General features: G+C 38.5%; 1 long non-coding RNA gene and 1 pseudogene across 2 annotated transcripts; one reads left to right on the top strand and one right to left on the bottom strand.

The window, feature by feature from the left end:
- Nucleotides 1–7,187: 7,187 nt before the first annotated feature.
- Nucleotides 7,188–27,387, bottom strand: LOC110201380 (tetratricopeptide repeat protein 39B pseudogene; annotated as a pseudogene). The gene is made up of 2 exons (XR_013484552.1): nt 27,109–27,387; nt 7,188–8,977 (listed from the first exon to the last, which is right to left on the bottom strand). The product of XR_013484552.1 is annotated as a tetratricopeptide repeat protein 39B pseudogene (transcript).
- Nucleotides 13,432–19,102, top strand: LOC110201382 (uncharacterized). Its single transcript, XR_002322486.2, has 3 exons — nt 13,432–13,570; nt 13,764–13,996; nt 19,018–19,102. It is a non-coding gene; the product is annotated as an uncharacterized LOC110201382 (long non-coding RNA).
- Nucleotides 27,388–27,425: the final 38 nt, after the last annotated feature.

Below are 27,425 nucleotides of genomic sequence, written 5' to 3'. Positions count from 1 at the left end.
TGTCAGGAAGGTATTCAGAGTAGTACATGGTGTAGGGGAACATGGTAGATTTGATGGGTTCTCACCAATCCAAGTGAATCTTTCCTTCCTACTTCAGAAGATATTAAACCTACAACTCTGAAACAGACTTTCAAATTGTTAAACCAATATTTTTTAAAATAATGAAACATTCAATTACATTCTCTTACAAAGAATAGTATTAATAAGAAAGTGAAGGGAAAGGGTTCTATATTCTTTTTTTTTTGCTTTTTGGTGAGGCAATCAGGGTTAAATGACTTGCCCAGGGTCATACAGCTAGTAAGTGTCAAGTGTCTGAAGCTGGATTTGAACTCAGGTCCTCCTGATCCAAGGCCAGAGCTCTATCCACTGTGCCACCTAGCTACCCAGGGTTCTGTATTCTTAAAAGTAAATAAATATTTTGAAAGTTTTTTCTTTATATCTTCCTTTTAATAACAATTTTTGTATATATTTTATAACATATATATTAGTACAATAGTAATGTGTATAATTTATAAATGAGTATACATATATAAAGAGTGTATGCTCAAAAAATTTTTATTGATGAGCTGTGTGATCAAAAAAGTTGGGTGACCCCTTCTCTAGTGCTTAGAGTCTAATTAGAGCATATATTTAGGAAGCAGTATAACATAATGGAAAGAGCAATAAACAAAAAGTCCAGAGATCTGTATATTTGGTGTAGCCCTAAATGACTTTAGGCAAGCCATTTAACCTCTTTGGGTTAAAATGTAAATGTAAAATAATGGTTAACTAGAAGATCTTTAAGATCCCTTCCAATCCTCAAATCTGTGATGCTAAAACATACACACATCAATCATAATAGTCCAAGGTAAGCTTTTTCTTTTCTTTTTTTTCTTTTAGCTAGGCAATGGGGTTAAGTGACTTGCCTAGGGTCACACAGCTAGTAAGTATTATGTGTCTGAGGCCACATTTGAACTCAGGTCCTCCTGAGTCCAGGGCCAGCGCTCTATCCACTGCAAGGCAGTCTTTAAGTGCTAAAATAGAGACAGTAGTTAACACAACATTGTTCAAAGAAGGGAAAGAATAGCTAATACTGTTCACCATACCAAGCTACCTTGAAGCCTAAGAAGACATGACACTAAAGAGACTATTGATTTATTTCTTTTGTACTGGAATTTGGAAATCTATTTGTTTTTAGGGCACAGTGATAAAAACTTTTATCTTTTGGTAAGTCTTAAAAAACTCCATAGTCTCATCCAGTGACCACTAGTGTTAGTTGATACAGGTGAAGAAACCTCCCTATGGCTAACAAAAACAAGATGATTGAATGGAATGAAATTTAAAAAATGAAAAAAAGCATTTGTTAAGCATTACATGCAGAGTACTGTGCTAATCTCTGGTGATATAAATACCAAAGTGAAAATAGTCCCTGCTCTCAAGGAGCTCACATTTAATAGCACATTTTAGCATCATGTCAGATGGAAAGGCCCCATGAACATGAGGGTACAGTGGCAAAGCAAATGGTAATGCATTGTCATTAATGTCATTTCCACTGATAAAACCATAACTGTTTTGCACCATACAACAGTGCCAAGGACTTTGGTGGCAATGACTTTCTTTTTGCAATCATTATTAAAAAGATAAGGGTTGCAGGCTCACAGAAGCAGTTGCTTAGTCACATCTCCACAGACACTGCTTCCCATCATAAGGGCTTTTGGGGGTTGGACTAGAAGCAGGACCAATGATCTGGGGAGGGTTGCCATTTTTAGGGACCTTGGGCTTACCTATCTTTTGATGGAAGTTGGTCAAGGGTTGTCGTTGGTGATATTAACTTTATCAAAAGAGTGGGTTCCCTTTTCCCATAGTAATTGCTGCTCTCAATGATGGCAGCAGGGGCCAGGCTAGAAGCAGGGCAGGTGATCTGGTTCAGGATTCTGGACTATCTCCATCAAAGTATGAGGGGAGGTGATGTTTGAGATGGTGGTGGTATTTTGACTTGCTTGACACATGCTGCCTCCTGCCTCTCTCCCTCAAGGTTAGCTTGTTACTTCAGCTAGGCTGCTTTGCCTGCCCTGTAGATGACAGTTAGTAGTTGGTGGGGATACCTAGCTTCTTCTCCACAGAGGTTGTATCTCTGGGTGATGGCTGCAGGTTGGGTTGGAAGCAGGCCAGGGGTCTAGGGGATACTGCTAATCCTAGGGCTCTTGGTCCTACTTGTCAGTTAGTGACAAATGAGTGTCAATTATCCAGGTTTATGGGTATAAATCTTCACAGATTTATGAAGACTTATTCAAAGAAAACCATATAAAACTCAACTTCAAGAATGCTGACCATTAGGAATCAATTAAATTATTATAAAAATTATGAAATTATAATATAAGATTAATCACAAAAGACCCAGTCACTTTGACTGAATTAATCAAAGGTAAATTAGGTGTGAATAAGTCTTAATCAATTTGAAAGAATCACAGAGTTTTAAACCTAGATAAAGACAGACGACTCACATAAGAAATATCTTGTGATTGATCAAAGATCAAGTCACTCCTCCTGGGCTTATAGATGAAAAAAGCAAGCTAGTTTGGGGCCAGTGAGTCAAGTGAGAGAGGAGTTCAGACAGTATAGGAACTGAGGATTCCAGAAACCTGACAGGAAATTATATTGTAGGGAGGAAAATGTGTCTTCTCACGTTACCAGACAGACTGGACTAGTAGGAGACGAGGCACCTATCAAAGAGTAGAGCTAGACATGCCGAGGGCAAACAGAAGGCATCCTGAGAAAGGCTATCTAGTTTTCAGGGATGGAATGGACCAGGAAAACTTCTAAAAGGCTTGGAGGTCTCATCACTTTTGGCAGTCATGTCCATCAGAGCTGATGGTAGCATCCTGGAGCAGCAGTGGCTCATAGCAGCTTCTGCATCAGAAGCCAAGAGATATGCCAAGGATAAGCTAGACATACTGATAAGCTGAAAGGCAGCGTCAGGGCTCTACAAGCCTCAACAGAGAGCTACAACTTAGGGATTCTTCATGAGGACTCTTTTCAGGTGGAAAAGGACTTCTAGTTACCACAAGCTCTGAGCTACCACTTTGCAACACAGATTCTTTACATGTACCTCCCTATTAGTTTGAGCCCACTCTCCTCCAGGGATATTGTGTGTGCAAGGGAAGAGTGCATTCCGCAGTTTGGAGGTATTGTTTCTATAACAACTGTCTTTGTTACACCACCTTAGTTAAATGTCTTTCCTCCAAGTTAACTAAGGATGTGGGAACCAGTGGGAAGGACACTATTTGAAGCTGTTGAGAGACCCTGCAAACCTAGCCCCTCAGGTAGAGGTGTTCTGAAGTCAGATAGAACCTTTTCCTGAAAGCTGATTGTTGATTTGTTTTTCAATGTGAGCACTTACTACCCAGAAATCAACAAACTCTGCAAATCAATGCTAGATTTATTGTTGTGTTGATTGTCTCAACTTAAGAAAGTAATAGGAAAAAAATGTTCATAATGCAGAGTCAATTTTAAAGTGTCTTACAAGTTTCCCCTCCCCCCTCCAAGAAAGCTGGTTGTTAAACATTTACTAGTATAAGCTACCCTCAAGGTTACCCCATAGGAAGAACCTGGAGAGAGTAGCAGCAGCAGTTCCCTTCTGGGGACTTCAGCATGACAGTAAGGGTGAGGCCCCCCAGTGCCACCCATTGAAATGAGAAGCACCTTCATTGTGGGGGGGAGAGCACTGGACTGGGAGCTAGGAGATCCAAGTTTGATTCTAATCTTCGCCATCGGTTAGATATGTGACCCTGGCAAGTCATGCCACCTCCTAAGCCTTGTTCCTCATCTGAAAAGTGAGGGAAATGTAGCCCTGAGATGTCAAAAATAACATTCTAATATTTTAGCACTAAATGGCTATTTTCATGACTACTACCACAGTAAGTTAAAGAAATACCAATTGGGCTTCAACACTGATATATTTCATACTTTGGGGGATAATGGATTATAAGCAAAAAAACACATTCTATAAGTTTATTAATTTCTTCTCAAGGGCATCAGCATTTCTTTGTGTAAAGGTCACATTTTTCCATCACCTGCAGCTTTCTTTTATAAATCCTATAGGTAACTAGAGATAGTATATTGTTTACTTATTTCAAGACTCAGCTCAAGTATCACTTCTACAAGAAGCCCTTCCTGACCCCCAGCTGCTAGTGCCTCCCTCCTAAACCACCTTATATTTAACTACTTTGCATGTATTTACTTATTCTGAATACACTTAGATACCTACTTGTCATTTGCACTATTAGAATGTAAACTTTTTACAAGAATGGATTGTTTCCTTCTCTGCATCTATGTTCCTACTACCTAGCACAAGTGCTTCCAAATATGAATACTTCCTTCCTAATTACTGCCCTAAAATTCTTTACCTTCTCCCTACCTATACTGCATAATATATATCCAACCAGCAGTCAGACAATAACCTGGCCAGACACTGCAAAAAACACCCTCAGTCTTTTCTCCTGGAGAATCATCTTCATTTTAAAGGCTTTAAAAAGGGGGAAATTTAAAAAAAATTTCACATTCATTTTTTTAAACTTTGAGTTCCAAATTCTCTCCAAATCCCTCCCCTGCCCATTGAGAAGACAAGCAATATGAGATACCCATTATACATGTGAAGTCATGCAAAACATATTTCTATATTAGTTATGTTGCAAAAAAAAAAAGGCAAGAAAAAGGAAGTGAAAAAATTATGCTTCAATGTGCACTCAGAGTTCATCAGGTGTCTCTCTGGAGGTGGATAGTACTTTTCATCATGGGTCCTTTGGAATTGTTTTGGAACATTGTCCTGATCAGAGTAGCTAAGTCTTTCACAGTTCATCATCACTATAATTTTGCTATTACTGTGCACAATGATCTCCTGGTTCTGCTCACTTCACTTTGAGTCAGTTCATATAAGTCTTCCCAGATTTTTTGAACCCATCTCCCTCATCATTTCTTATAGCACAATAGTATTCCATCACAATCATATACCATAACTTGTTCATCCATTCTCCAACTGATGGGCACCCCAGAAAGGAGAAATTAAATAAATTAAATTCAAATATCCATTAAATGGTAGCAAAGTACCAAAGCATTGGATTCCAAGTCAAAAAAATCTGGGTATGAATCCTTACTTTACTACCTATATGAACTTGGATAAGTAATTTCTTTCTGGAACACAATTTCCTCACCTACAGAAAGAGAAGTTTGGGTTAGGCAATCTTTGAGATTTCCTGTTCTAAATTCTAGGATCCTATGGAGTCAATGCAAAATAGAATAGTCATGGAAAGACTCATGAAAGAGGTGATCTTGAACATACTGGATTTGTATAAGTAGAAGGGAAACAACATTAACAAAGGCATAAAATTGGTAAAGAGACTGTTTGGAAACAGTGAGTCTTGTCTAGTTAGAGCATGGGGTTCCTGCTGGGGAGTAGTTAGAAGTAAGATTAACTGGATGTGATGAGGTTTGATTCTGGAAAGCCTGGATGACCACAATAAAGGATTTAAACTTTTTCAGGTAAGGGCCAGGAGATATCCTCAATCCTTTAAACAATGACCTCATCCCCCTTTAACCTCCCCAGATCAATCTTCTACATTTTATTATTCAAGAATGTACATTACTCTATTTGCTAAATTGAACCTACAAAGCATTTGATAGCTATTGAAAAGAGGGGACTGTGAGGAGTGACATGAGCAAACCAATATTATAATAAATAACTTCATGGGTGTGAGTAGAATTCCCTGTTCATAGGGAAGAAATTGTCTATCAGTTAGGTAGAGGTATATGGTGATGCTATGGTTAGTTAGAAAAAAAGAAAAGACAAATTTCAGAGTCATCTGAAGGCTTCTTGACAGATGGTGCCATTGTTGGAAATTCATTTTGCCTAACCAGTAAGTGCACAAAATTGGAGAAAGATCTCTTTTCCAATATCAAAAATATCTCTTGAAGTCCTATAAAGATAGTATTCTTTGAATGAGCATCTTGAACAACAGCCTTGAGTTCTGCTCCATTCTTTCTTTCTAAGAGGCTATCCAGGAACACCCCCTTCTCTGTCTAAAACAGGAGTGCAGAATCTGAGGCGTTGAAGCCAAATGTCCCCTTAATAAAAGGATTTGTTCTGTAAAACTTGGACTCAGTCAAAAGGCCACCCCCAAGGTCCTAGACTCTAGAAGATTCTAAGATCTTCTCTCTAAGATGTGCTATCAGGCAACTCCCCCTTCTCCTTCTAAGAGTCTGTCCTGTAACTCTAGATACTTTTCAAAAAGGCTGGTATTCAGGAACTCTCTTGAATCCTTCAAAACACGGGAATTTGGAAACTATTGCTACTGACCACGTAGTTCTCTCCAGGGCTGACTTCTGGGAGTGAAAAGACCCTAACTGGCTGGGCCAATGCACAGGCTTCATACCCCAGGGATCAAAGTCTGTCTCTTTTTTTTTTTCCCTTTCTCCCTCTCCCTCCCCTCTCTCTAGGGTCCAGAAGGTCCTATTATTTCCTTTTATAGGCCCAAAACAAAGGGGTAGTTCTCATTTACAACAGCTTGAGTCAATCAAATTATTTCCCAATGCTGAGACAAGCAATCAATGAGGAATAAACTAAGATACTAAGAGATTAGGGCCAGGTTGTTGTTATTGTTCAGTGGATTCAGTCATTTCCAAATCTTCATGACCCTGTGGACCATATTGTCCATGGAGTTTTCTTAGCAAAGATACTGGAGTAGTTTGTCATTTCCTCCTCCATGGGATTAAGGCAAACAGAGGTTTAATAATTTGCCCAGGGTCACACAACTAGTAAGTGTCTGAGGCCGAATTTGAACTCAGGTCTTCCTGACTCCAGACCCAGGCTCTATGCACTGTGCCACCTATCTGCCTCTTTGGCAGCTAGGGCCAGGAGACATCCTCAGTCCTTTAAACAATGACCTCATCCTTTTAACCTCCCCAGATCAATCTTCTACATTTTCAATGACCTCATCCTTTTAACCTCCCCAGATCAATCTTCTACATTTTATTATTCAAGAATGTACATCACTCTATTTGCTAAATTGAACCTACAAAGCATTTGATAGCTATTGAAAAGAGGGGATTGTGATGATGACAGATACCTTACTTACTGTTCAGATACTTCTAGCAACCACCTATTCTTGGATTCCTTCCACACAGAACTGATTTTTCTACTTGTTAATGGCATCTTGTTTATTTTAGACATTACATTTATATGAAATAAAACCACTTCTTATTTTAAAATCATTTTTCTTCAGTCATTTGCTGAAGGGCTAAATGAATCCTAAACCATAACCTGATCTCCATGGAAAAGCCTTTAAAGTTTTTAATCTGCTTTATGGTTCTTATGCTGTATTCTTATCTCCTTGTAGATATTGTAATATTCCCAGCTCATAGTATGCATATGGCACCAAATATGTGTTAAATTTGATCATTTTTTCATTTTGAATAACACGGTTGAAGTATTGCTCAGCTTTCCGGTATTTGGATAGGTATTTCAGGCATAGACCTTTTAGTAAATATACCAAACACATATCATCTATTTGATAATCTTTGTTTTGATCTTCCCGCAAAACTGCCTCTTCTTTTTCAATTAGTACTAGCCAGAGTGAAATGAGGTCTCTTCTTTTTCTTCTAATTCGGAAGCCACTCCAGATATACATAAGCTCCAGGACAGGTTGTGCTATGTGCCATGAGGTCGTACTACCATAGCGTCGGGATTTCAAAGCGGCAAAGTTTTCCACTGGGAGAAAATGCCCTAAAATTTTTACTTTCATACTTTCTACTTGTAAAAACAAAGATGTTATATCCTCACCTAATGATTTCGCAAATTCAGCAGGAAGCATAGTCAAAATGACAGCTTTGGTGTATGTGTAGGAAGCTCTGGACCACTTGCTTTGTTGACAGAGTAGGTCTGCATAGTGGTAAGCAAAATGCCATTCCTGCTGGAAAATGTAGCACCACATAAGTTCCCAGTAACAGAAGTGATTAAGCTGCTGCCATTCATTTTGTTAAAAAATGCATTGTTGAAGTTTTATCTCTGCATATTCAAAATTCCCTTTCAGCATGCTTAAGCATGCATAACAAAAGACAAGGAAGACACACTTTGGGAACTTCCTGAGATACCTTAAAAGGAGATCTTCTAAATTATGCCTCTTTTCTTTTCCAGTGCCAAGGGTTACACAGATGTAACTGTCATATAGGAACAAGGTCAACAAACACAGTACATCGTGAATACTGGAAGATGATGCACCTTCTTGGAGTAAAGTGAGACCTGATTCCAAATTTCCAGCATAACCAACAAAATTCAATAGTGGAAGGAACTTAGGTGGTAAAAGTGCTGCTACCAAATTGAATATTCCAATTCCGAGTTTTATTCCTCCAGCCAAATGTTTCTGGGTTTTGCTTTGGTAGTCTGGGAAATGCAATAATAGCTATTGACAATCTTTATATATTTGATAACTTAGCCCAAAACTGATTCCAGATTTTAGAAAACCAAGCATACTTTCATCTTGTAAAAGTATCAACAATGCTTTCAGGGATAAACTTTGAGCATAGCATATTTCTGCATGAAATTCTTCTTCTGTAACCTGACTTATTCTCCGTTTGTAAATTAGATGAGACAGTGAATTAAACAGTGAGGATTTTTTCCTGAAGTTTTCACAAGTTTTCAAAACTTCATTCATTGTGGTGTTTGCCAGTTCTATATCTCCAGCATCAAAAGTCAGGAAGGCCCTAAAAACCATAATAGCACCATAGATAAGGCCGTGGTACATGCTTTTATTATACAATGGGTGAAGTGAATCCAACGCTTCTGAGAATATATTACTTAGAAATAAATATAATCCTATTGTACTTTCTTCTATGGATAAGGGAAGGTCAATTGATGTTGCTACTGGAATTTCTTCAAAGGCATCTTCAAAATGGTCCTCCTTGCTTTCCATTTCCATTCTAGGAAATGCTATATTTGCTTTCCACTCTAGAGAGGATATAAAACATATACAGGATAGCCTATATCAGATTGCACACTGTCTTGGGGAGTGAGAAAGGGAGGGAGAGGGAAAAAATTTAGAACTCAAAATCTTATGGAAGTGAATGTTGAAAACTGAAAATAAATAAATAAATTTTTAAAAATTAAAAAAAGAACCATGTGCAAAGTGCAGTGATATAGTTAAAAGGAAGGTTGCTTCTTCTTTCCTGAGTAATGAGAAAGTGACCAGTGTGTCACATCTGGTCAATATTGAAATCTTCAAGTTGTTGCATAAAAATAGAATTTTTAAAAACAAGAATTCAGATAGTTGGGTAATGCAATATGATTGACACTTTTACAAGAGAAGAGAAAAAAAGGAAGTCACACAGATAGATAGGAAAGTAGGGCTAGAGACAACCAGCTACAGGGAAGAAAAGAGGCAACAAACAAGAAGACAGACATTGAGGCAGAAAGAACTTCTGGGTCAAGTTTCAGTTCAGATAAACTGCTTCTGTCAGACCTTATTACTGACTTGGGCTATGGGTTTCATAGTATTATCATCTATACTCACTGACCTTTGAAAGCAACCTAACCTTTCTGTGCAGAAATGTGTTGTAATTGTGCATTAAGCCTGGACCTTGCAAAAAGAACCCCCCTTTTCTCTTTCGACAAAATAGATCTGTTGAGTTCTCCACATCCTGTACCCATTTTTACCTTTTATACTCAGTTTTAAAATCAGTGTATTGCAAGGAAGTTGTATGCAAAACAAATACTATTTTAAAATGTGCTGTTATTTAAGATGTACTAAAGTAGTTTCAGTTGAAAAAAAGAAAGGTAAATGCTGTTCAGTTATTCAGTTACTCTGTCTTAAACCTTCAGAAGGCTCAATTCTTAAAGACATGGCCACAATAGCCCAGTAGGGAGTTGGGGGTATGGAATAATTCTCTAGACTGTCTTAAAATGATTTTTATCTTGAGGGAAATCAAGTTGAGGATCAGTTCTAACCCACAGATCAAAGATTCCCCTCTTCCAGCACAGATGAGGGCTCTTTCAGACATTTCTAGAAATTTCTTAAACACAAGTGTGGGCAGGATTGATATATTTAATGAATGCCTCATCACTACCAGGCCCTATATAATATCATACAAAGGCATACTGATATTCCTTGTAAGAGGATTTGATGTATATATTGTTTTTGTTTTTCGTATTGTTGCTATTGTAGTGAATATAAGCCTAATATTTTGGGCCTTTGATATATGCAATATTACACAACTCCTATTTTCAAAAAAAGTTGTGAGCAGATGACACTGCTTATAAGAGAAACAGACGTGAAAGTTTAGTGTTAAAATTAAGTAAAACAGAATAAAGTTAATCTGATATACTTTAATGATATAGACAGTCATGTATGCATATAATAGCATATATGACAAGTAATTTGTATAAATAACTATAAAAACACAGTCAAACTAAATAGTTCTATAGCAAATGGACCATTACATAGCTTCCTAATCCAAACTATACTTAGGACTAGTAAGATATCTAAATTTTCTACTGCTGAGTGTTTTGCCCTCTGTAGACTAAGCATGTTGGCTTTACTTGATTGGCAGACAGAGATGAAGAGAGGAAGAATCAGTTGTTTAGCCAGTGTATAGCCAGTATTGAAACCTAGAACTTTCACTGTATATTCAAACACATTTGATGAATATTTCAAAATAAACGATATGCCATTCACAGCAGAATTTTATGGTATTAAGCATCTACTCATTTATAAAAAAGTATTATTAATAGTATCCCTTATTCCACCTCTTTGTATGCTACACTCTAAGGGGTTGCCTACCTTCTCTACCCCTAGTTTTAGCTATGCCAGGTATCTTCTTTTGGTAACAGTCTGTCTAACCACAGTTTGGGGGATCCAAGATCTCCTAAATGAAGGACATATTAATTTCCAAGTGTTTGGATCTGGGATGGCATTGACACTAAGAAGGGAGTATCACTTGGCAATTTTTATCCTTGCTTTATTGAAAAAACTCAGACAGGAAGGAAAAATGTGGTGGTGCCACTGTTTGTATCTACGGGGGGAAAACATATTGATGAGTGACTTCAGTGATTGATCCATGAAGTGTTAACAGGCAAATATTTCCTAGAAGTGTTAAGATTAAGACTTTTAATTACACCTTAATGTGAGTTAGCTTAATTAGAATGCTTTTCTGATGTCCCAGCTGTACTCAAAGGATGAGAATTGGGTATAGGGAAAGAGTGAAAGGAAATTTTGAAACATGGGGCACTTCACAGGAGGGCAGGGCTGGTTTTGAGTGGGCAGAAAATGGGATTAGGGCAGCAAGTGCCTAGAGGATAAAGAAAACAGGAAGACAGGTGCAAAAAAAGTCAAGAAAGAGAGAAAAGTAGGTTCAGGAAAAGCAAGGGAAGAAAAGTATCAAAAAAAGAGGAGTAGTCAACAGTATTATATGCTGTGGAAAGACCACTGAATGATGACTAAGGAGGAAAAAATGGCTTTGGTGACTAGGAAGTTATGGATGACCTTAAAAGTAGGGATGACCTTCAAAAGATAAGTGGAAACAAAAGCAATTTACAAGGGCTTGAGTGAGTGGTAAGAAAGTGACAATAATGAATGAATTATAAAGACTATTCTTTTTAGAAGAATTACTTAATAAGTCAAACAAACATTTATTAAGTGCCAACTATTCACACTATGGTAGATACTGGGAAAACAAAGAAGGAGGTAGGAAAACTTCCTATTTATGTCCACCAAGCTGATACAACATTGTAAGATGAAGCACAAAAGACATCCTGAACAAAAATTCCATAAAGAAACCAACAAGAAATGACATGACCTCAGCTGTCTATACACCAAGGGCTCTAAACCATTTTTTGCTTGGACCTTTTAGATGTCTGGTGAAGCCTATGAAACCCTTATCAGAATTTTTAAAAAATCCATAATTGAAGGAAATGTTAAGTTTCAGTTAGAGGATGGTAAAAAATTTTTTCTACCCAAGTTCACAGACCTCCTGAAATCTATCCACAGACCCTTTGGGTTAAAGAACCCATTTGTTATACACAAATGCACAAAATGCAGATGAAAATCAGCGTGATGTATAGAACCTATGGCAAATAGGAAAATTTGACATAGATATCAAGACTTGGTGGGATTAGGTCCATGATTGGAATATGATTCTGAATGGCATGACTACCTGGAAAAAAAAAAAAGCTAGGCAATGGTGTATGTGGGAATGGGGGTATCACATTGTTATTTATGTGAGAAATCCAAGAAGCAGATTGGAGAAGCATGATGGAAAGCATTTGGGTGAAGACCAATGGAGGCAGAAATAGAAGTTATATATAATTTAAGTACACCATAGTTTATCTGGGAAGAAAGAGGAAATAGAGAAGTTAACAGATCACACAAGCTTGGTAGGAAACATGATTAGTAGTGATAGAATATTTCAATTATTTAGACATCTGCTAAAACTCTTGTCTGCCCAAAGCAGAGAAGCTAATAATTTACTGACTTGTCTTAATAAAATTTTATCCTTCAAAAGTAAAGGAACCAATAAGGGAGTCACTCTCTGAGTCTATGCCTATGAGTATTCAAGGTTCAGTTAAGACATCTGAACTATATCACTCCTGAGTTGTCAGCTAGTTAATTTTTATTTTTGCTACAACTTTGAAACTTTGGACTTAAGGTCCTGCCAGGAAAAAAAAAGGCAAAATTAATTGGGTAATGAGGACCAGACAAGGAAAAACTTTATATCTCCAAAAATGTCACACTTTGCCCAGAGAATTCACACTTGTCCAAGAGATCATAGAGGAGGTGGGTTACCTAACTCCTCTTGCCAAATGCATGGGAATGCTGCTACGTACATAAATAACTACAACTTTCTTCAGTATTTCAATTGATTTATGATACCAAATGCTCCCTCAAATTATAGTTTGCAACTTATCTATATATTCTCATATTCTGTGGCTTAAATTTTTTTAATCTCTTACATATTTATGATTTAAAAAGAGAAAAACATAGTTCAATAAAACCAACACAGCCATTGTCCTAGCTCTTCAATGACCAAGCTTGGTCATTATAATTACGTAGAATTTAGTTTTGTTGTCTTGTACTTTCCATTTACATTGTTGAAGTCATTGTATATATTTGGAAGGAGGCTTGCCTGCGCATACCCAGATACCCTAACTTGGAAGTGCCCCGCTTCCCAAAGTTCCCTGTCACGTAGGTGTGGGTAGCATATTTTGATTGTCTACATAGCCAGAAAAAGCTGATTTCTTGCTCTGTCTTTAAAAACTGCTAGACTGTAACTGTCTCTCTCTTTTCCTGTTGGCTCTTTCCTGCTGCATCCTGAAGGTGAAGACCATAGTTCACCCACTGCATGAGAGACATGAATTGAACTGGGAGTGGGGTATACCTCCTTTCTTTTATCCCAGCTCTGAAAAATGGGCCTGGGGTTTCTGTTCTGTCTTATTTGTGTTTCTCAGTTTCAGGTGCCATGGTGATCCTGCAGAACTTGAATGTTCAAGATACGGCAACCTTGGAGCCAGGATTACAGTACAGATAGGATGATGTGGCCAACAATCCTGGTAGGAAAGCTTAGTGAAAGCCCAGGAAAACCTGGGCCGTGAGCATAAGGGGATGGGAGGTGAGGTGGGAGTTGGAAGTGGGTCTATTGTGCCATACAGAAACTGCCCCAGAGATTGGGGGGGGGGGTTATGCCTGGGAATAAGCTTGCATGTTTGTCATTATACCTTTGAAGCCAATATTTCTCTGTAAAAGCTAATCCTGTCAGTGGTAAGATGGAGCTGGGGAGCAGAAGACCCAGCCCTATGATTGAGGGAGCACCACTAGTGGAGGCTGGAGCCATTTGCAGAGACCCAGACACTCTAATCCCCCTTGAGGACACTGAAGAACCCTCGGTGAAATATAACACGGTGGATCTTAAGCGGGCGCCAGGGTGGCGTCACATATCGTTTTCCTGGTTTGGCTCGCTTAACTCTGCATCAGTCCATGTAGGTAATTCTCATACTTCTCTGAGCTCTTGATATTTGTCATTTAGCAGTTCAGTAATATTCCATACTGAGTCACTGTATGTTCAGCCATTCCCCAAACTAGATAAGCATCTATTTTGATTTCAGTTCTTTGCTACCACAAAGAATGCTGTTAGGAATATTTTGGTACACATAGGATCTTCCTTTCTGTCTTTGACCTCCTTGAGGTATATGTCTTAGCAGTGGAATCTCTGAGCCAAAGAGCATGGGCATTTTTGTCACTTTTTAAATCATAATTCCAAATTGCTTTCCAGGATGATGGGAACAATTCATAGTTCCACTAATAGGGTATTAATTAGATTTCTCTGAAGTCCCTCAAACACCAACTATTTCAGGAGAGTAATCATTATTCTGGAGGTATTCCTCTATGTATTTTAACGTTTTGAAGACATTAAATGCAGCATTCAACTCTCCCACTATTGTACTCTCCCCTCCTTCAACATCATGGAATCTCAGAATTGGAAGAGATTCCAAACACCATTTATTCTAGACAATACCTGAACAAGAATCCCCTCTACAATATGGTCAGTAATCTACCTATCCACTTTCACTATGTAACTGGATTATTTTCTTATCATAAGTTTCATGAATGATATATTTTATGCCATTTCTTCTATGCAAGTCATCACATATATGACATATGAAGTGAGCCACTTACACTCACTGTGGGTGTCTCCACTGCCTTTTGAGTTTGATTGGCAACTTGGAGATTGCAGTGTTACATGATTTGCAGACATTTCATAGCATTACAGAATACTAAAATATTCAGATAGTTCTGAGATCTCATCATTACGGATATTGCCTCCAATAATGATCACAATCCATCCATACCTGTATTATATGCCATTCATGTCCATGATCACTCTCACCATGTGAAGAGCCAATCTTCTTTAATATTCATACATTTCTTTGATAATATATTTTGAGTTCTACTTCATAATTCCTTGTTTGTACTGTGTTGTGTACTAATAAAACCCACTACACATTTTTCCAGCATCTCTAGGTGAAACTAATTTTTATTTCTTCTCCTTCAATCCATTGTAGTGTTCCACAGCTGGGTTAACATTAACATAAAAAGATGGGGTTTTATAATAGAGAGCAGCTTGAAACAACTAAATATATTGCAGTCTCACAATGATCCAGCATGCTGTCCAGCATTCTAGATCCAGCTTATGGTTAATCTGCAATGCTTATGAGAGATACAGGAATTGGGGCAGCTAGGTGGCGAAGTGGATACTCCAGGAAGACTCATCTTCCTGAATTCAAATCCAGCCTCAGATTCTCAGCTGTGTGACCCTGGGCAAATCACTTAACCCTGTTTCCCACAGTTTCCTCATCTATAAAATGAGCTGGAAAAGAAAATGACAAACCACTCTAGTATCTTTGCCAAGAAAACCCCAGATGGGGTCAGGAGGAGTTGGACACTATTGAAAAATGACTGAAAAACAAATTCCTCTAAGACTAGCCCAATTTTCATTCACATGTTGTGTCTCCTAAGAGACAACTACTCCAGTTTCAAGTTGTGGCATGGGTCCACATTACTTGTAAACTCACAAACACCCTCATACTTTCACTTTGATAGCCAGTGAACAATTAGCTCAAAGCAAAGGCATTTATTTAAAGAGCATTAACAGTTGTAACAAAAACATTTCCTGCATGAACCTGGGTTATACTCTCCCACAAATACACACAGCATTAGTGGGAAGAGTGGAAAAGTACACAGACTATACTGGCAGAGGCATACACATAAGGAACACGTGGTCAAGGTAATGTACATCTCTAGAATTCTAGGCCTTGGTATCTTTACTCTTCTTGTGGTATCCTGATGCTGTTCCTGCTAGGCACAGCATCACTGTGAGGTACGTTTCTCTTCTGGGTTCCCTGGGTCTTCTTTGTAGACCAACTCAACTCCGCATCTAAACTCTCTGAGCCTATTCTCTTCAGAGTTGCTCCTGCTGCACACTGCCTTTGTTGATGGGGGGGATCTGAGAGAGAAATTTCCTCCTGTCAGCTAAAATCTGGAAAGGCTAAGGAAAAGCTAAAGAATGATTCTCTCTCAAGAACTGAATTTTTCATCCATAGTTGGATCTCTTCTAGATGGCCATGCGTGATGGACTCCTTAGAGCTTTTTAAGGTCACAAGTGGTGTTGTTGATTCTTTAGCCATCTAATGGCCAGCCTTCCTATAAATCCACCAGATTTAATAAGAAATTTCTTCACACATCCTAAAGAATCTCTTAATCTTCTCCATACTACATCACTCCATTTTTGCAATTACTTTGTATTGGTATATTTCTATAGGAAATGAGGATAATCACATTTAATGTCTTTTCCCAATTTTAGTGTTAATAGGTTGTTTGCATAAGTCAAGTTGGTGTTATTGTGATTGTATGCCATGTCTTCTCATCTTTATCCTTTTTTCTAATGTGGTGTTAATTATGACTTTTTTTAGTTAATGGCCTGACAGTATATGGGTATTTGATTCTGATATGATTCACACATCAATAAACACATTATAAAAGGTCTTCAAGGTGCTTTCCTCAAAACAATTCTGTGGGGTAGACAGTAAAAGTATTATTAATCCTATTTTACAAATGAAGAAAGTAAGGACATGAGAAATTAAGTGATTTGTCCATGCTATTAAATGTCTAAGGCAAGATCTGACCTCAGGTGTCCTGATAGCACATGTAGTACTCTATGCACTGTGCAATATTACCTCTAATCAGTAATTAAAAGTTTTTTATTTAATTTTTTTGTCAGGTTATTTAGCCCTTGCCATGGTCAGTGCCTTCTGACTCATTTTTTGAAACGTGTTCATGACACATAGGAATAATACTTCTAAATAGGTCTAAAACCTTTGGTTCCTTCTATTTAATTCTTTATTATTCTTTACTACTTGACTATTTTTACTACTTTCCTTTATTGATTGATGGAATTCACCATCTTCACATGGATACAGTTGTATTAAAAGTGCTGAGTGTCAATGTATATGTTGACTTGGTTTGGAGGATTTCATCAAGTATCTCTCTTCATCCTCTGCAATAGATGTCATATATGGTACAGTGATCTTTTTTGTTGTCTTTTCTTTACATTTATCATGAGTGCAAGAAGAGACGACCAAACATTCCATGGTACTTCTTCTTGCCTTATTTATGTTGCATAAGAAACCAATTCTTTATTTGCTTCTTTTGTCTTGTTTTGGTTTTTTTCTTTATTTGCTTCTTTAAGAAGAACTTGTGAATAATCGTTCCTTTTAGTAGCAACTTCCTTATGTATTCTGGTTTCATTTATATCAAGAATATCAATAAATATGTAAGCCATGACCCTGGCCCCTCCTCTAAGATTCTGCAATCACAAAGACTGGGTCTAATCCAAGGGGCCTAAAAAAAGGGCCATTCTTCTTTGGCGTGTTATGCCCTTACCCAGAGTTTATTCTGAGAAATTTCCAAATATAATTTGAGCCTAGATTTTCACAGATATGGGTAAAAGGGGTCCCCAGCATCCATAAATGCACTCAAGGTAATAAAAGCATATTAAATATAGGATAGTCTTCATTATCCTACAGAAAATGAAGATGCAAAGGACTCATAAGAACCCATAAACAAATACAGAAAATATATAAAGTGCTGAAAGGACTCAAGTGGCTACAAATAGAGTAAACACATAAAGCACTGGCAAAAGTTCACCTTAGCAGAAATTAAATTTAGGGTTGTCTGTGGAGTAGTAATTTAACATTCTGGTGACTCCCTAGATTTCTATAGGCTTCATATAGTCCCTCCCAGATTCACAATACTCCCCATAGTTTGACCAACCAATTGGAAGGCAAATACACTTGGAAACTGCTATACAGAAAAACCCCTTTTCCATCAGATTTTTATTATCAGCATAATGTAGTAGAAAGAACACTGAATTCGGAGTCAGAGGTCCTATATTCAAATCCTGGGTCTGTTTACAACCTGTAGGACTTCTGGCAATTTGCTTAACATTCCTGGGCCTCAGTTCTTTCTATAATGAGGAGGCTGGACTAGATGGCTTTAAGATCCCTTACAACTCTAAATCTATGACTCTATGATCCTATGAACTCACTATAATAGTTGTGGTGATAAGTCCCAATCTCTTGCCTTAAAATAATCATGGTTTTAAGTCCCTTACTATTCTCCAGTTGCAGGGGTCACAAAGATAATCCTCTTCTTTCTCCAAGATGGACAGTTTTCAGGAAGTCCTCTTTATTCTCAGGAAGTTCCAATCCATGAACTCTCAAATTTGGGGTTACTGTTGAGGCAGCCTCCAAGGCTAGTGCTGCCCAGATCTTCCCTTTTCTGCTAGAAGGGTAGAACGTGAAATTATCCTGCCTGGGAAATTCTTTTCCTTTATAAGCTGTGGTTCAGTAATATTGTCTCTGAATCTCCTTCTTGGGACATAGAGTAAAACACATATAATTCCATTATCACTGGATCAACAATCATTTATTAAGTACCAACTATATGCCAGCATTGTGCTAGGCACTAGGAGTAAAAAGACAAAGATGAAACAACCAAGTGCTTCTAAAAGAACTCTACGCTATTACTGCACCAATTACTGCCATCTTTTAGGCAAAGAAAGTTCCTTATTAGCTTTCCTGTTGAGCTGAATGGTTAAGCTGTAGGCAAATATTTGTAACTCCTATGTAGCTTCTCTACTTCAAGGGAGCCATTAAAAGATCCTGGGGGCTGGGGAGGGAGTAGGGCACTGATGGCGTGCAGCTAGGTGATGCGGTGGATAGAGCACTAGCCCTGGAGTCAGGAGGACCTGAGTGACCCTGGGCAAGTCATTTAACCCCCATTGCCTCAAAAAAAAAAAAGATCCTGTGTGGGGAGGAGATTGTGCAGGATGTACAGGTTCTCCCTCTCTGTGCCCCCCCCAAAAAGAAACCCTTTATTCTTTTCTGTCTGCTGATAGGGGAAGAGGGAAGGGCTGAACTGATCTGTTGATTTGTTTTTATAGGCCAGCACAAAAGAATGGCTCCTGCCACAAAGATCCAGCCTTACAAAAGCCTCAGCCAATCAAATCATATGGAAGGGAAACCCAGTCACTGAAAACTAATGAGGAGTTGACTTTGTCTTCTGAACAGGGTGCCAATGCACATATCCATATTCTAAAGGAAAGAAATATATCCATCAAACTGACACAAAGGGGAACTCCCCTGATCCAGTGCCCTTTACCCTGATGATGATATGGTTTAGTTCTTCCCATGCTAATCCAATTTGTTGATCATTGGATAAGGATTTCACATTTAGGATATCAAGTTACATTAATGTCTGGCCTAAAAGATGACATAAAACTGTGATTCTCTGTACCCTCAGCCCCCATTTCCACCGTTTTGCTACCATCCCTGCAGAATCAATAGGATCAAGGGCCATTTTTAATTTTTCTTTGTTTTGTGGGTTGCCACAATCAAAGAATCCATCATGCAATGATGATGAGCCTCTCTTTACGTAGCCAGGCTGGTTACTGGACAGCAATGGAACCACGCTCAAACCCTTGTTACAACCTGTTAGAACCTGCCTGTGGTCTGTTGGAAACAGCGTTGTAGATAGATTGTAGAGAGAAGGCACAGGAGGCAAGAAACACAGTTAGGACGCTACAACTGAGAGGTAACAAGACCCTGAACTAGGACAGTAGCAGTGAAAGCAGAAAGACAGGGATTGATAGAAGACCACGTGGAAGCACAATTGCTAGGTCTTGGCAACTGATTGATTTGTACAGTATGTTACACAAAGCAGTCACCTTGTGCAAGTTGCTTGACTGAATTAAGTTTAAAAGATCACAGGGCATCTGGAAGTAGGATGAGTCAAAGATAAAGAAAACATTTGAAACATAGGTGACTGGGAAAACAACGGTGCCCAGAACAGGGAATTGAGGAGGCACAGGTTTTGGTGGGAGGGTAAGCTGAATTTTGGATGTGTTGAGTTGAAGTGACAACAGGACATTCAGGTGTAAATATTCAGTGGATAATTGGAGAAAAGGGACTGGAGCTCTGGAGAGGTATCAGGGCTACCATATACTTTTAGGAGTCATTAAAAAGAGATGATAATGAAAATCATTCACCAAAAGGTTATGAATTCTGCTTCTGTACCTTTATTTATTTCATTCCCTGGACATTACTGCTTCTACGCCTGTTGGAAATGCATTTCTTCTACACATATTAACCTGTTGAAATCCTCCCATTTTACAAGGCCCCAGTTAAAATGTTTTTCTTAATCCATTCAATTAAAGTGATTTCTCCTTCCTCCAATTCTCATTATGTACTTTGTTTTTTAACTCTCCTATTTACTTATTGCATTCTTATTTTGCTTGACTATGCATATTTGTTACAAAGGTTGGTTTTGTGGGTTTTTTCCCCCTGAGGAAAAAGAGAAGGAAAGAAGGTGAATTTTTGTTTATTAAAAAAAATAGAATTAAATTTTAAAAAGAATTTTAGGTTTAGAAGGGGTGAGCCATAAGAAGAGGTGGAATGATAGGTTATGGTCAAATACAGGAATGTCCGGGTTTCTACTTAAACAAGTGGAACACTCTGAGGTCTAGTTTGTGACCTAAGTGTGACTGAGACAAGGTAAAGGAGTAGGTCATGAGATCTAAGGAAGTTGAGGAATGGGGAAGTTAGGGTGCTTAAGGAGGCATCCATGGAGATATCAAAGCCTTCTAGTATAAAGGAAGAAACTGGGGAAGAGAAGATGGTGAGCCAGATACTGAACTCCTTGAGAAAGAAAGGAGAATGACTTGGGGAGTGCTACATATTATCATCATAATTAAAACTGGTTGGAAAATTTTGATTGAAAGGACTGCAAAGAAGTGCCATGGGGGGAGCAAGGCGTATTCTGACTGATACAGAGTACGACAGCACAAAGGAAAAACTTTCCATCAAGGACATCAGGGAAGTCTTCACAAAAGAGCTATCTAAATTGAGCCTTGATGGAAAAGGAAGATTTGTACAGGTAGATGAAAGAACAGTCTACACAGTGTAGAAAAAGGAGAAGTAGCAGGTTGAGTTCAGGAACAGCTAAGAGTCCAATTTGGTTGGGATGTAGAATATCAGGAGTAATTTGACACCAGGGTATAAAGCTAGATTAGAGCCACATTGTAGATTACCTTAAATTTCACAGCAAAAAGTTTGTTATTTCATGCCAGAGCTTAGGGAGTTATCAAAGGTTCATCAGCAGAGAAATGACAAAGGCACCTCATTTGGAAAATTATTCTGTTAGCTACCTGAAGGATGAAGGACACATGTTAGATACATGAAGGAAAAAGGATAAACTAGAATTAATACAAATCAAGAAGATAGTATAATGGTTGAGGCAAGAGGTGAGAAGGGTCTCAGTTATGGTGCTAGCATTTTAAAGGAAAAGGTGAATAAATTTAAGTGGAAAAAGTCAAACCTGGTTGAAGAACAATGGTATCATGAACAAAACAGGTAAGTTGTGAGAAGGAAGAAGTTGATTTATACTTCCTTAGGATCATAGGATCATAAATTTAGAATTGGAAGGAGCATTAAAGATCACCTAAGTCCAACTCTATCAATAATTCTTTGCATGAGAAATGTATGAAAGGTTAGTGGATGGATTCTTCCTCAAATCTCAGGGGTAGTAATGAAAATATGACTGATAAGTATAGGGCAGTTGCCACAGGTACAAACTCTGAGTAGCTCTTTTCCTATGGGGCAATGCAAATAGCAGTAAAATTGGGATGGGGTTTCTGAGAAAGGAGAAGGTGGATATTTAAAATCAGTCTAGAGATTTAGGATACATGCTCCTCTTTTGTGCTTTCTTTCTCCATTTGTGGCTGACTCTGATGTTCATTTTAGCTTGACTTAACTTCTGTAAAAAAAAAAATGAGGCAAGGGTGGGAAAGTCCACAATTCAATTTTCTCTAAGTCAGCAACACTTTAGAGATATTTCCTGCCTGTCTTTATACAGTCTGACCCTGATGCCTGCAGTACACCTGCTTCCTTTTCGCCTCTGTAATCCTTCTTTTCCTGGAAGGATCTTAGCTGTGAAATCTGCCCTGATTCCCCCCCACACACACACCCAGTTCTTACTGCTTTTCTCTTCCTCAAATTATCTTGTATTTACTTAACTGTTTATATGATATCTCCCTCAGGAGAATGTATACTCCTTGGAGTAAAAACTGTTTTTTGTTTTTGTATCACCAGGCTCTAGCATAATCAGTCAGCAAGCACTGATTAAGGGCCTACTATGTAGTAGGCCCTTAATAAACCCTTTGTTAAAATGAACTTAATTGCTCTGGGAATCATAAAAGGACAAGCATCCTCTTGGCTTTGGACATGTGCCAGAATGGGAGGCAAAATCTAATTGCATTTTAGCAGATGAGGCTAATTCTTTTTTAGCCTCCTCCTCTCCCCTAAGAAGTCCACAAATGAACAGGCCAAGGTATTCTGATTTGTCCTAAATTAAGGAAAGTTATGCTTCCCAGTGTCAGCAATTACCACATGAGAGTTATCAAATATCAAATCTGACATGAGAAAAGTTGTTTTTTTAGAGTATAGAAAAAAATTTTTAAAGACATATAAGAGATATATTACCTTGTGTTTATTTTACTTTGTCTCCAGAGATGAAAGGTTACGTATAAACAGAGCTTCATTACTATATTTTCTGTACTTTCCACACTGCAAGATAAGATTTAACATGCACACAAAATGTTGCTATGTGTATTGTCATTTGTAATATTTAATTTACTTTAAAGACTAAATGTGGTCATAATCTAGGTAACTGATCTAAGGTATCTCAGTGATCTACAATAAAAATGTATTTGCTGAGGCTTGAATTAGTTACTTTCTAAAATAATAAAACTTTTTATAAAGGCTGTGCCTTCCTGGTTTTATTCTTACTTGTCTAACCACTTCCCCTTGGCATCTCCTGAGGGGTTATGTCTCCTGGTGTAGTAGCACCCTAGGGTTTGGTCCTGACCTCTCTTCACTCTACCTGTCTCAGAGAATTTAATATTTCCCTAAACCCACTCTTGCAGCTTCCTAACTTCTCCTATGTCTGTTAGTCCACCACCATCCTTCCAATTATCCAGGTTTGAAACCTAGGAATTATCTTTGACCCTTTCCCTACATCTACCCAGTACAAAGCTCAGAGCCCTATGGATTTGGAGCTGGAAAGGACCTTTGAGGTCATCTAGTCTAAACCCTACATCTTACAGATGAGGAACTGAAGCCCAAAGAGATTAAATAATTTGCCAAAAGTCCTGTAGGCAGCTAAGTAGCCCAGTCAAAATCTGAATTTGTGTCTTCTGACCCCTGATGCACTGTTCTTTCCACTGATATACAGTAAGCACTTCATAACTAGTGTGTGAATTGAACAGAAATGGAACAAAAGCCACCCACAGTATAATAAAAGAAAAATGGTGAAATTCTTGTGAATTCTGGGGTCCAAATGAATTATGATTCACTCTATGTAGATAATACCCATTCTTAATTGAGATTTCAAATTTTGATATATGTTCCCATAAGGACTGCTCAGTATGCTAAGTCACCCATACTCTTACTCAATTCCTCAAAAAAACCCAACAAACACATTTATAGGCATTTATGAGACAGGGAGATTTGGTACAGGTCAATGGTCATGAACAATTTTTCTCTGTTGGAACCTAATTGGCCCATATAAAAATCAGAACCTTAACTCATTATTAACACCATGTTTTAACCTTAGCTCAGAATCTATCCAAATGGATGCTTTGACCTTATGGGCATTTGTATATTAACATAATCCTAAAAGGTCTTATTTGTAGTCAAAAGCATATTACAACAGATACCAAATATGAAACAACTGTATTTATACCACAAATCAAAGGAATGACCTAGTTCTTTCTCATCTGTGAAAATGGTTCAGAAAGCATTACATGAAGGTGGTGTACAAAAGTAGTAACACTCCGTAGCTGGACTGGAAACCTGAACCTGGAATATTTTTGGTTGTGTGTTGAGACACATTTGCATATGAAGTTCTCAGGAATTTCTGCATCATACAGGAGAACTGCAGTGTGTTTTAAATATTAGTAGCATTAACTGGAAAATATTAGTGTATAATTATTAAATTGAGTTAAACTATTAGATGGGTTCATAAGCAAAAATTTTTAATGCAAAGCAAGTTTCTTATTAACTTCAAAAGAGTGATATTATAAAGATTTAACTCCAGAACTAAAAATGACAGTTTTCCCACCTCACAGATCATTAACTCCTTCTTTCCCATTCTATATCTGGACACAGCAACTGTGGAAATAATGGATTTTGGGGGAACTTTGGGATGTATAGTTCTTTTGGCTCTAATTACTATGATGATTTACTTTTCTCAGGTGCATTTTATTATATGTTGAATTTTTTTATTTCTTGCTCTTTTTGTAAGTTCAGACAACTTTTTATGGAGAAAAATAATTACAAATAATTTAGTTCTAGTACATGTCTCAAGTTCTAGTCACTTTCAAATTAAGGAAAACTAGCTGAGAGAGATAAAGTAAGACCTGAGGACTGCGGCTATTAATAGCATGGCTGGGATTGGAACCTGGGTTCTCTGACTCCATCTAAATTTAGTGTTTTCTACTATTCCACTCTTGGAATTGAGTTAAAATTATTAAAGTACTGCTAAGAAGAATTAAATATTTGCTGGATCTGTTTAGTAAATGAACAAAGTGTGACTTTCCCTCCTGACTAAAACTCTTTCTAAACTTGTTAACTCACAATTTTTGGGTAAATGTGAGTTAATCAAAGTTTAAACATTATGTATCGTCCAGGTGAGAACTCCAAGTTGAAAACATTCATTTCTAGCCTTTGAACCTGAAAAGAAGATTCTGCTACAAATCTTGGATAAATGATCTATATACATTATACAGAAATACTTATGTTGCTGTATGCTACTGTTTCTCCTTGTTGTTTTTTGTTGTGGTGGTTTGTTTTTGCCCAGGGTCACACAGCTAGTAAGGGTCAAGTATCTGGTCTGAGATGGATTTGAACTCAGGTACTCCTGACTCCAGGGCCAGTGCTCAATCCATTGTGCCACCTAGCTGCCCCTTCTCCTTATATTTTAAAAAATCTTTGTCTAAAGATTCTATTTGACTTTTGTTTTGTTTTCACACTTAAAATGAAAACTTGACTTAAAAGTGAAACGAAAATGTTTCTACATTTTCTTTCTAGAAAAAATGTGTCCCTCTCCACCCTACAATATTCATTTTTAGTCATCTTTCTTATCAAAGAGGCATAAAAAAGGACTTTGGCCACCTAATTCTTACTTTGTCCAAATTAATAAAGTTTCATTGTATTTATAACTCTTCTTTCCCAGAGAATTAAGAAACATTCTACAAATATTAGATTAATCCTTACCAAAACTTCATTAAGCAGGTAAATGGAAAAACAAACTCTTAAGACTCTATGAAAATAAACATGATCTATGTTACTATATTTTACCAAAAGGCTCAGATCATCAGACATTCACTCCTTGATAACCTTTGAGGTAAACAAACGATCCTTTCAACTACTAGAAGTTTAGTCTTTTTCCTGTATTCTAAGTCCTTCAGAACTTATCCCCTTACATATCATACCAGACAAGCAAGGCAACTGACTTAAGAAATGTTCTTATTCTTTCTACCTTGTGGAACAAATCCGGCTCTTGTGAGGTTTTTTTAATTGGGGAGAAGGGGTCGTGGGGTTGGATGTCCAGGAATATCAAATATCTTGCCTGCTACATGTAGTTGGTGAAGAAGAATCAAATCTGCACTTTAATTGCTGCTCTTTTAAAAAGTGTTCCTTAGTGGGGCTGCTAGGTGGCGCAGTAGATAGCGGTCCAACCTTGTAATCAAGAGGACCTGAGTTCAAATGTGACCTCAGACACTCGACAAGAGCTGTGTGACCCTGGGCAAGTCACTTAACCTCAATTGCCTCAGCAAAAAAAAAAAGTGTTCCTTAGTGATTTTTCATATGTATGTATATATGGTCAGCCTTTACAGATGGGAGGATTGATAATCAGCAACCAGGAAATAGGACATAGGTTTAGTAATGTTTGTATATACCCCTCCCTTCTTCCTAAAGAGTCATCGTTCTACATATTGTAGACCCTTTATAATGTAATGTTATATATGTACTTGACTTAATTCTGTGCCCCACATTTTAGAAATCTATAGCGATTACTCCCTCACTCCCACCCTAAGTTAGAAGAAGAGTCTTGGGATCGTGCCATACGAGAAACAATTAAAGACGTGGGCATAGTTTAGTTTGGTGAAGAAAAGCCTTGGATAGGTTCAGGTCTGTGAGCCTGGATGGAGAAAAAATTACATCTTTATTTCTATATAATTAGTTTTCTTTGTAATTCTATGTATTTTATACATTTTAAAACGTTATTCTGAGAAGGGGTCCGTAGGTTTAACCAGACTGTTAAAGGGGTCCAGGACACAGGGCGAGTTAAGAACCTCTGCCTCAGAAGTAACAGGACAGCAGTCTCAGAGATCAGACTCGGTCTGCTTGGCCGCAGGCGGCTGACGCAGGTGCAATGGGTGGAGAGCAATTGCAAACACGCAAATTTTGAGGGAAGAAACAGGAGCGACGCAATGTAGTTTGCAGAGAAGAAATAAGAGGAGCAAAGCGTAGAGGTCGCAGACACGTAAATTTGGAGGGAAGAAGAAATAGGAGCAAAGCGTAGAGGTTGGAGGGAAGAAGGAATAGGTGCAATGAATGGGTGGAGGGGTCGATGTAAAGAAAAGCTCCCTAACAAGGCCATCCAAAAATAGAAACGCAGAGTTTAAAATTTGGAAGGGATTTGGCATCCATCTAAGTCTAACCCACGGGGCTGCCTCTGGAGGTGGCGGGTGCCCCACTCCTCCCTGGAGGGCCTTCTTTAAGGCTGGGGGAGAGGAGGTTCTGGTGCAGGCTCAGGCTCAAGGCCCTGTGCGGGGCCCTCGGGCTCCGAGGTTCTGCCCGGCCTCCCCGCCCTGCAGAAGGAAGGGGCCGGGGGTCACTGCTCCCGTTCCGGGACCCCTCCTCCGGGCTGCGGGGACTTGGGCGGGGGTCGGGGGGGGCGGTCTCCTCCTCACCCTGGGTCAGGCTCCCGACTCATCGATTGGTCTATGACCTCTTCGGAGGCCGGCATCGGGCCGATCCTAGCACAGTGGCGAAAGAAGTTTCGGCAGCTGCGTTTTACTGTCATATGTTGGGGCGCTGCAGCTGCACGGGAGACACGACCACAGCTCGAGTCCCTGACTGGGGGGAGGAGAGGGAGGAGAAGGGAGGGGAGGGGAGGAGAGGAAGGCGGGAGGAGGGTTGGGCAGGAAAGGGAGAGGAAAGCTCAGGCTTGAGGCGGGGCGAGCGCGGGTGAGCCCAGTGTTCCCATGACAACGAATCTCTCCGCTGC

Source organism: Phascolarctos cinereus, unplaced genomic scaffold (genome assembly GCF_003287225.1).
Source record: "Phascolarctos cinereus isolate Bilbo 61053 unplaced genomic scaffold, phaCin_HiC Scaffold_2;HRSCAF=192, whole genome shotgun sequence".
Lineage (NCBI taxonomy): Eukaryota > Metazoa > Chordata > Mammalia > Diprotodontia > Phascolarctidae > Phascolarctos > Phascolarctos cinereus.
Note: the sequence above shows the minus strand (reverse complement) of the source record. Positions and strands in the feature narration are given on the sequence as shown.